Source organism: Panthera uncia, unplaced genomic scaffold, assembly GCF_023721935.1.
Source record: "Panthera uncia isolate 11264 unplaced genomic scaffold, Puncia_PCG_1.0 HiC_scaffold_1763, whole genome shotgun sequence".
Taxonomy (NCBI): domain Eukaryota; kingdom Metazoa; phylum Chordata; class Mammalia; order Carnivora; family Felidae; genus Panthera; species Panthera uncia.
Window position 1 is genome coordinate 26,521 of NW_026058430.1, and position 7,822 is coordinate 34,342.

Sequence of the window (7,822 nt, forward strand, 5' to 3'; positions counted from 1 at the left end):
TGAGTTCGAGCCCCGCATCGGGCTCTGTGCTGACAGCTCGGAGCCTGGAGCCTGCTTCAGATTCTGTGTCTCCCTCTCTCTTTGCCCCTTCCCTGCTCATGCTCTGTCTTTGTCTCAAAAATAAATAAACATTAAAAAAAATTTTTTTAATAAAATATAATCACCGAGTACCCTATAATGGAAGTTTTCAATTAAACATAAAAGGCAGCAGTGGCCATGGACGGCCTCAAAACGTATACGGTGGTTCACTGTAAGACACATACACGGCCAGCCATGTCTGCTCATGTGCGGGAGTATTAGGCAAGAAAAGGATGGAAGTGGCGATACAGACTTAAACCTGCTAAATGAGAGGGGCAGGTGCGGAAGGTGATACCCTCTCTGTGAAATCTCCACCACAGGTAAATCCATAGAGAGAATGAGAAGTAACTTCCTAATGGACAGTTTCCTGTTGGGGGCTGAAATTGTTCTGGAACTGGAGAGAGCTGGTGATCGTACAATACGGTGAACATCCCCTCGGAGAGGCGGTGCCACTGCCCGGCTGCCCACAGTCATTCTCCACCACATCAGAGGGCTCGTTCCTGCAGAGCACTCATCTGGGAGTATCTTTGTTTGTTTGTCGTCTCTTTGCCCATGGCGTGTAGGCTGCAGCAGGCCACGGACCACGCCTGTCCCGTTCACTGCACAATCCCCAGTGTCTGCCGTCTGGCAGGCACCTCAAAGCCACTTATGTCTTTCAGAGCCACCTTCATTCGTTAAGTCCGCGTGTAGGACGTGTCCTGTCTGTCGAGTGAGTGAGGAGCGTGGCGCGGAGAGGCCGCTGCGTCCTGGCAAGTGCCATCAGCTTCCGCTGTCCCTCCCCTCTGCTCGCGGTGCCCTTCGCGCCCCAGACAGGCTTCACATGGCTGCGTTATCCCTCACGTTCCTGTCCCGTCCGCATTCCTGGGAAGAGCTTGGCTCTGAAACAGCAGGGGCTGCGGGAGAGAGAGAGAGAGAGAGAGAGAGAGGGAGAGAGAGAGGGGCTGTCACCACAGGGAGAGGGCAAGGGGAACTGGAGCAGGATGACTCGTCACCCATAGGGGTTCCTGCCATTCACCTGTCCCAGCTCTGGCTCCACACCCGGGCTACTGCTCGCCCTTCTCCGTGCCGTCCCAGGTGTTATTCATTGTCCCGACGCCACGGATCCTTCGTGAACTTCCTCAGCTTCGTCCCTGATGCGTCCCCACCACACTCTCTGCCCTCTGCACATTATGTCAACACCACTCAATCCTCGGTCCTGTGAAATGCTACGCCCCCTCGCCAATTCCCCTCCCACAGCCCAAGGACACGTCTGCCTCCTCACCGGGGACACCGGTACCTTCTGTTCTAGCCATGCCGTCTCCACACCCAGCCAGCTGCTTCCTGTTGAGCACAGAGGTGCTCAGGCTACGGCGTTCCTCTGACCCACACGCCTCCTTCAGGCTGTGCCTCTCCTGGACCTCTGGTTGTGATCTCAGTTGCCTTCTTCCCACAAGTCTCCCACAACCAAAGCCACGTTCCCGTTGTGCTGGGCCTTTCACGGCTCCCTTCTCCCAAAATGTACGAGATCGTGACACTGACCGGATCTCACACCTAGTCCTACCTGGACAAGCGCACACTGTGTGAAACTCATCGCTATCCCACACTGACCCCTTAATCCTGGCGGCAGCAGCTCTGATACAACTTTGTTTACTCCATAACCATAGCATCTGCACTCGAGGAACCTTTCGGCAAGAGAGACTGGATGTTAATTCACCAACTCTAATTTTCCTGATCTCCTGAGTGAGGGACAGTGTCCTTTCCCTGGCCTTTTGGAGAACTGTTCTGAGCTTTAACTTTTGTATTAGGGACCCTAAACATCCACTGACTGTATCAGTGTGTACATTATTTCACCAAATGACAAAATCCTCTCCATAGATGAAGGGCATGGGACCAACCCAAGATAGCTAAGAGTTTGCAGTGGGTGGCGGGGGGCTACTGTGCATTTCTCAACACGTCTCCAGCAATGGGATTGCTGTGCTCCTCACCCCGCTTCGTAACTAAACTCACCAGGTTCTGAGTTGCCTGTTCTCACCTGTTGCCCAGACACGTTCTGTACATCGTCAACTAGACCCACAGCCTCCTCACCATGTTTGGCACGCTGCTCACTCATGCGTGGCTGGGTCTCAAGAGATGATGAAGCACTAAGGTAATCATGAAGGAAAACGGTTCACGGTAGTGTGGGTAGCCAGAACAGGCAACGGATCAACAACATTTTAAAAGGCAGCCATAACTAAGGGAGTTAATCATTGATAACTAGTATAAATGGAGAAAGAAAAAGTGAATTTATTATCCAATAGCAGCATCATTATCTCCAGCCAGTCACCCAGCGAAACCATTCGTCCCCACTACAGCCCTTGTGTGGTATCTCAGAACAAACTGTACGTATTTGCTGTCATTGCTACCCAACTCTACTTTCATCGTTTTTCAAGCAGTGCCTATCTATGCAGGGGAGTGTGACTGCAAAAGGAAAGTCTTCGGGGACTTTGGTGAGCCGCACAGCAAGGTTGAGCAACTCTGGCACCAGATTTCAAACTACGAAAATCGTTACTGGCACTCATTCACTATTCACCAGTTTGTGCCTTGTTTCTTCTAGCTTCACAGGGTCTCTTTTCCCACTTGTCTCCCCATCTTCTGCTTCCAACTCCGTACCCATGGTATGAATCAGGCCTGTCAGTTTCATGCAGGGTGTTCTGAATAATAGTAATTCACGATAGTTTCGTTTGTGAAGGAAAGCTTTAATTAAAAGGGAGACTGAACATACATAATTAAACAAACCTACAAAGGGAGAGAGTGTAGAGAAGAACAGAGAAGTGTTCATACATCGAATCCGCTGCTCACAACATCCAACCTCCTGGCTGGGGGAGCCCTGTGCTGAACAGCCTGGTTGGGGTCCAAATGAGTGAGGGTTCTGGGCAGAGAGTCCTCCCCTCGGGTGAGACTTCAGCTAACTATTCCCACCAGGGAGATACATGCCCTACCTGTGTGTGATCTCTGGTGGGTCATAAAGTTGGCCTAAGTGCAGTCCTGAGCCAACTGGTTTTTTGTTTTGTTTTGTTTCTCATTCCCGTCTCACAATCTTGGGAGCCTGGACATCTGTATATTTCTTTCCCGTCCCTGATCCATTCCAGGGGGCCGGCCTGGTCTGCCTTGAGGAGTTGAGGCAAGTTAATCCCTCTTGGCATCAGGAACACAAAGGCCAATACTGATCCTGAGGCCAGATATGAAGCACAAGTCAACTAAGGCCCCCGTGACTGTGTATGTGCGGCCCTGGGTAGAAATGCACAAGTCACACAAGTTCTGTAGAGAACACAGGAGCGCCGCCAGCAGATGCTGCCATTTATATGCTCAGCCTTGGGCCTGATGGCGAGGATCTCAAGCAGCGCTGTCCACGGGTTCTGAAAGCCTGGGAAGAATAATTGCTCTTGAAAAAATTAAGTCCCAACCTGACTCAGATTCCAAGGAAATGAACCTGCTTTGAAACATTCCAGTGACGTAGATGCTTTTTCTTACCGCCTGTGTTTAATCCTCTTCTCTCACGCAAAAAGGATCAGAGAGCGGCTCCCGATTCCATCTGAAAGCACCACTAACATCATGGCCTGGACCTGATCTCCCATTTTCATTCCCACCATAACCTTCCTTCCAGACGAACTGCCCTGGAAAGAAGCTCCCTCGGAAAGCCTGCGGGGATGCTCCGGGAGTTACTTTATTCAGTGCCATCTCCTCACTCCCGTGCTAGGCACTCCGCGCAGGTCCCCCAGAACTTCTTTTCTAAGGCAAGTCTCCTCCAAATGTAGCCCAGTCACACTTAGTGAAAAGGTACCGCCGACCTTCTCACACCCCAATCTTTCCCAGCTTTCGAGGCTTTGCTCTTCCCTCTCCCTCTCTGTGTGGATGTGGCCCCACTCCCGGGGGCGGGCAGATCCCTCAAGCCTTTTCCCATTTCTTTTCCCATTTCCCCGACCACGGGTCAACTTTCACTTCCTTGGAATCCCGCAGCGCTCAGCTCAGGGCTCCCTCTTCCTAGCTAGTGATGGTCGCGAAAGTGCCTCAGTCTTTCGGCCAGACTCCGTGCATCAGAGACCTGGTCCTGCGGACTCTACCACCGGCTGCACGTCGTGCGCCTAGTAAGTAACCCGCTGCCTGGTGAAGGCCGACACTACAAGAACCCCGATGACTAGGAGACAGCGACACCTCGAGATACTGCGGTCCTGAAAGGTGGGATTCACGAACTCCGAACTCTCCGTGGGACGAATGCCCATTTTACCCAGGCAACTCTGGCAGAGACTGCAGGGGAGGCCAGATGAAAAGGGGGTTCCCAGCCTCCAGGGAGCATGCCGTAGCGGACAGGCGGGCGCCAGGACCGCAGGGGCCCCAAATCCCAGCCTAGGGGCTCTGGTCGGTCACCTGTGGGGCCCAGGCCGAGCCGCGCCTCCATTTCCCGGTCAAGGACAACCACACACAGGGATCCCGTTTCACAGGCTGAAACCTACCTCACGAGGAAAACGTAATCGTCGTGGGGGACGCGCGGCCCAGAAAAGGGACGAGCCCTCTGGGGGCCGCCGATCGTGACCGGGACGGAAGCCCCGGGAAGGCCGAGGGCCCCGCGCGCGCAGGGGCGGGCACCCTCGCCGGGAGGGGCTCCCGGACACCGGGCGCCGCCGGGTGCGCAGCGCCTCCCGGAGCGGCGACGCGAGGCGGCGACAGCCGCTCGCCGAGCCGCGCACAGGCCCCTCTAGGCCGCGGCGGGCCGGGACACTCGGTAGCATTAACTCTTTCCCGCCGCCAGGGCTGCGCGGGGCGGAAGGCCGCCTCCTCCGCGCGAAGCCCCGGGCCGCGGCGCGGCTGCTCGGAGCCCCTCCCCCGGAAGCGCGTCACTCCGCTTCCGGCCGGAGCGCGGGGTCGAATGGGCGGCGGGCGGCGACGGGGACCTGAGGGCGTGTGCTGAGGTCTGGCCTGTGCCTCGCGGGGCCCGCCTCTGAGCGGCGCGGGGCGGAGGGCGGCGACCTGCAGGTGAGCCCGGGGCGGGGGGAGCGTCGGTCCCGGAGCTCCCGAGGGACACCGGTCGCTGCGCGCCGGGCGGGGGCGAGACAGCCATTGTCCGAGGGCGGCGGCACTTGGCGGGCCCGGCGGCGGGAGCCTGACAGCCGGACCGTCTTGGGGAACTCCGCCGTCGGGCTCTAAAGGCCACGTCGCTGTCCCCCCTTGCGCAGACGGTGCCGGGGCCGCGCTGGGACCCCGTCGGTCACCGGGGCGGGCCTTGTGGTCGCGGGCTTTCCGGCCGGGCGTCCAGAAGCGGGGCGGGCGCGCAGCCGGCTTTCCCGCCTCGGGGGCCGGTGTCACCGGGCGCCGGGCACCCGGGCGGTGCAGCCTCGGAGACGGCTGCTTCTGCGGGTGCCGAGCCTGGGCAGCGTCCTCGTGCCTGCTGAGCACGCTGGGCAGCCGGGAGCCGGCCACGGGGAAGTACCGTGGCTTCCGGGACGAATTTGGGTGCCGTTCCCGCGGGATCGCTCAGGGAAAGCGAGGCTCCCGAGACTGTCCTCAGCCTCGCCCGGAGGTCTCAGTGACCGTGGAAGAAAGGGCAGGTGGGCTGAAGGGTCACCCTCATCACCCCCGACTCCCCTCCTCTCCTCTTTTACGACTTTGCCTTTGGATAAACATTTTGTAAGCTAAGGTCCGCCTTTACTGTTCTGGGTGAAGTAGGGAGAGATTTAAAAATGCAGGAACGAGTCGTGTGCACGGTGCCCTCTTACAGTTCTTGCAAAGAGGTGCCGAAGGAGAGTGTTGAGCATCTAGTTGCTTAATTGGGGGGATGCTAAGGCTCCTTTTTCCCTAATTACTTTCCTTCTCTGGTGTCGCTTCTCTGTCCCAGGTCTCCTGCCAGTAGGCATACCGTGGAATTGAGAAGGTGGAATGTTCCATGCACTGTGGGCTTCCATCTTCACGACAGCATGAAGGGTCAGAGAGGTTGTAGCCCCTTACTATAGACAGGAGACCGGGATGACACGTTAAGATTGGAGAGAAACTCAGAATGTTGTCCGGATGGCCCCTTGGCATGGGGAAGGTGGGGTAGGAAGCACGAGAGTGAAATCTTTGGACAAGCTCCTTGCAGCCAGAAGCTGTAAGTGTTCTCACTGTCCAACCTTTCCTGAATTGTGACCATTTTTAGGAAGGCCAAGCCCTCAGTGGACGTTTGTCTCTCAACGAGCTGTGCCTTATTTCACCTGAATAATAGGAGACAAAGGGTCTGGCGGTGGATTTTTTAAGGGGAAGGTAAGGCAGGATTTTTCTGCTCATTTTTCTCTCATTATGAGTAGGAGATAGTACATTTCATGTGACTTTCTTAATGACATGTACATTTTTTCTGCTCTCGGTGCTTTGGGACAAAGATCATCTTAGTGATTTTTAGTCCAGTTCCCCCATGGCTTCAGTTACCGAAGATGGTGGAATTGGGATGAAAACTAGAAAGATACAGAACAGGAAACCCCTGAGGGCAGGGATCTAAGTCTAGGAGAAAGCTTGTCGAGATACCCTGAGAACATGGAGCTGTTCCCCTGAGTTGTGCTGCCTGCAGAAGGGTGGGAGCAACTCTGTTTGAGAGTTAACAGTTGCCGCAACTTTTTTCTGTGTCTGTAATTTCCCAAGATTTCATAGTCAGTACCCTGTGGAAATTTGGTGGCCCAGTGTCTCCTTATGTGTGTCAGCTTCCATAGTATCTCATACTTCTCAACATCTCTACTGAGTTTTTTCTTTCTGCCATCAGCCCCCCCCCCGCCCACCCCCAGCAGAAGTAAGTTCTCTGGTAACAGATGGACATTGTTTCTTTCTAGCTTGCAGTCCAAGAGCTCGAAAAAGGGGCAGGGAGTGCGTGCTCTTCAGACAAACTGTAGATGTCCTGGGCTTCAAGATGAAGGCAGCAGACTCACAACCCACAGGCATGTTCCACAATGAATTTTGGAATCCACACCGTGAACTTCAAGAATGTCTGAACTGGAATTGTCGTAAAGAAACTGATCCTGCATGTGAGACGGGTAAGGCAGGACGTGATAATTACTAATTCCTGGGAAATGTGATAGGAACTTGTGCAGTCAGGACGTTGTGAGTATTTCCTGGGTGCTCAGCACTGTAGATCCATAAACAGACCCTTCAGCAATGACAAGTCCCACTTCCCTCCAGGTGTCAGTGGACCAGTGGTGGGTGAAGTTGGGCATTGGCCCAAGGTGCAGAAATGTCCACACCACTGAACTCTGGTGAATTCACTCACCGTGAATTCTGTTCTTTAGAAAGCTGGAGAAAATAGGAGCCGTCCCATCCTCATAAAATACAGAATGAATTGAGATCAGAAACAGGTTATCAATTGCCCAAATATAAACACAATTGTGTATCAGGAAAAAAATAGTGATAAAAAATGATATACTTTACACTGGATTCTCTGAGTACTTCATGTTCAAATATGTTTAACTTTCCCCTGATTGAGAACCATTTATTTCGTAAGAGGAAACTAAAAAGGGTTTTTCTTTCATTAACTCACTTGTTAAAACCAGGGAGCCTGTTCTAGGTGTTGGTAGATATTGGTTCTTGTTTGCAATGAGAAGGTCAATTTAAGACACCACACATAACTTGCAAAGGTGTCCTGTCTCTGATGAAAGGATTGGTATCTTCTGTATTTTAGAAATGTGGGCAGGATGTTCATAGAAGTGAGAGAAATTTTCTCTGCCTTCTTTCCACCCACAGCTGTGCCTGCTCACCAGATCCTAGCCTTTCCTGA

The 7,822-nt window shown here is 53.9% G+C and overlaps 2 long non-coding RNA genes across 2 annotated transcripts; one reads left to right on the forward strand and one right to left on the reverse strand.

Moving 5' to 3' along the window:
• Positions 1–328: 328 nt before the first annotated feature.
• On the reverse strand, positions 329–4,893 carry LOC125917367 (uncharacterized). The gene is made up of 2 exons (XR_007456167.1): positions 4,548–4,893; positions 329–971 (listed from the first exon to the last, which is right to left on the reverse strand). It is a non-coding gene; the product is annotated as an uncharacterized LOC125917367 (long non-coding RNA).
• A 55-nt stretch (positions 4,894–4,948) lies between these two features.
• Positions 4,949–7,822, forward strand: LOC125917368 (uncharacterized). The gene is made up of 3 exons (XR_007456168.1): positions 4,949–5,067; positions 6,885–7,085; positions 7,789–7,822. It is a non-coding gene; the product is annotated as an uncharacterized LOC125917368 (long non-coding RNA).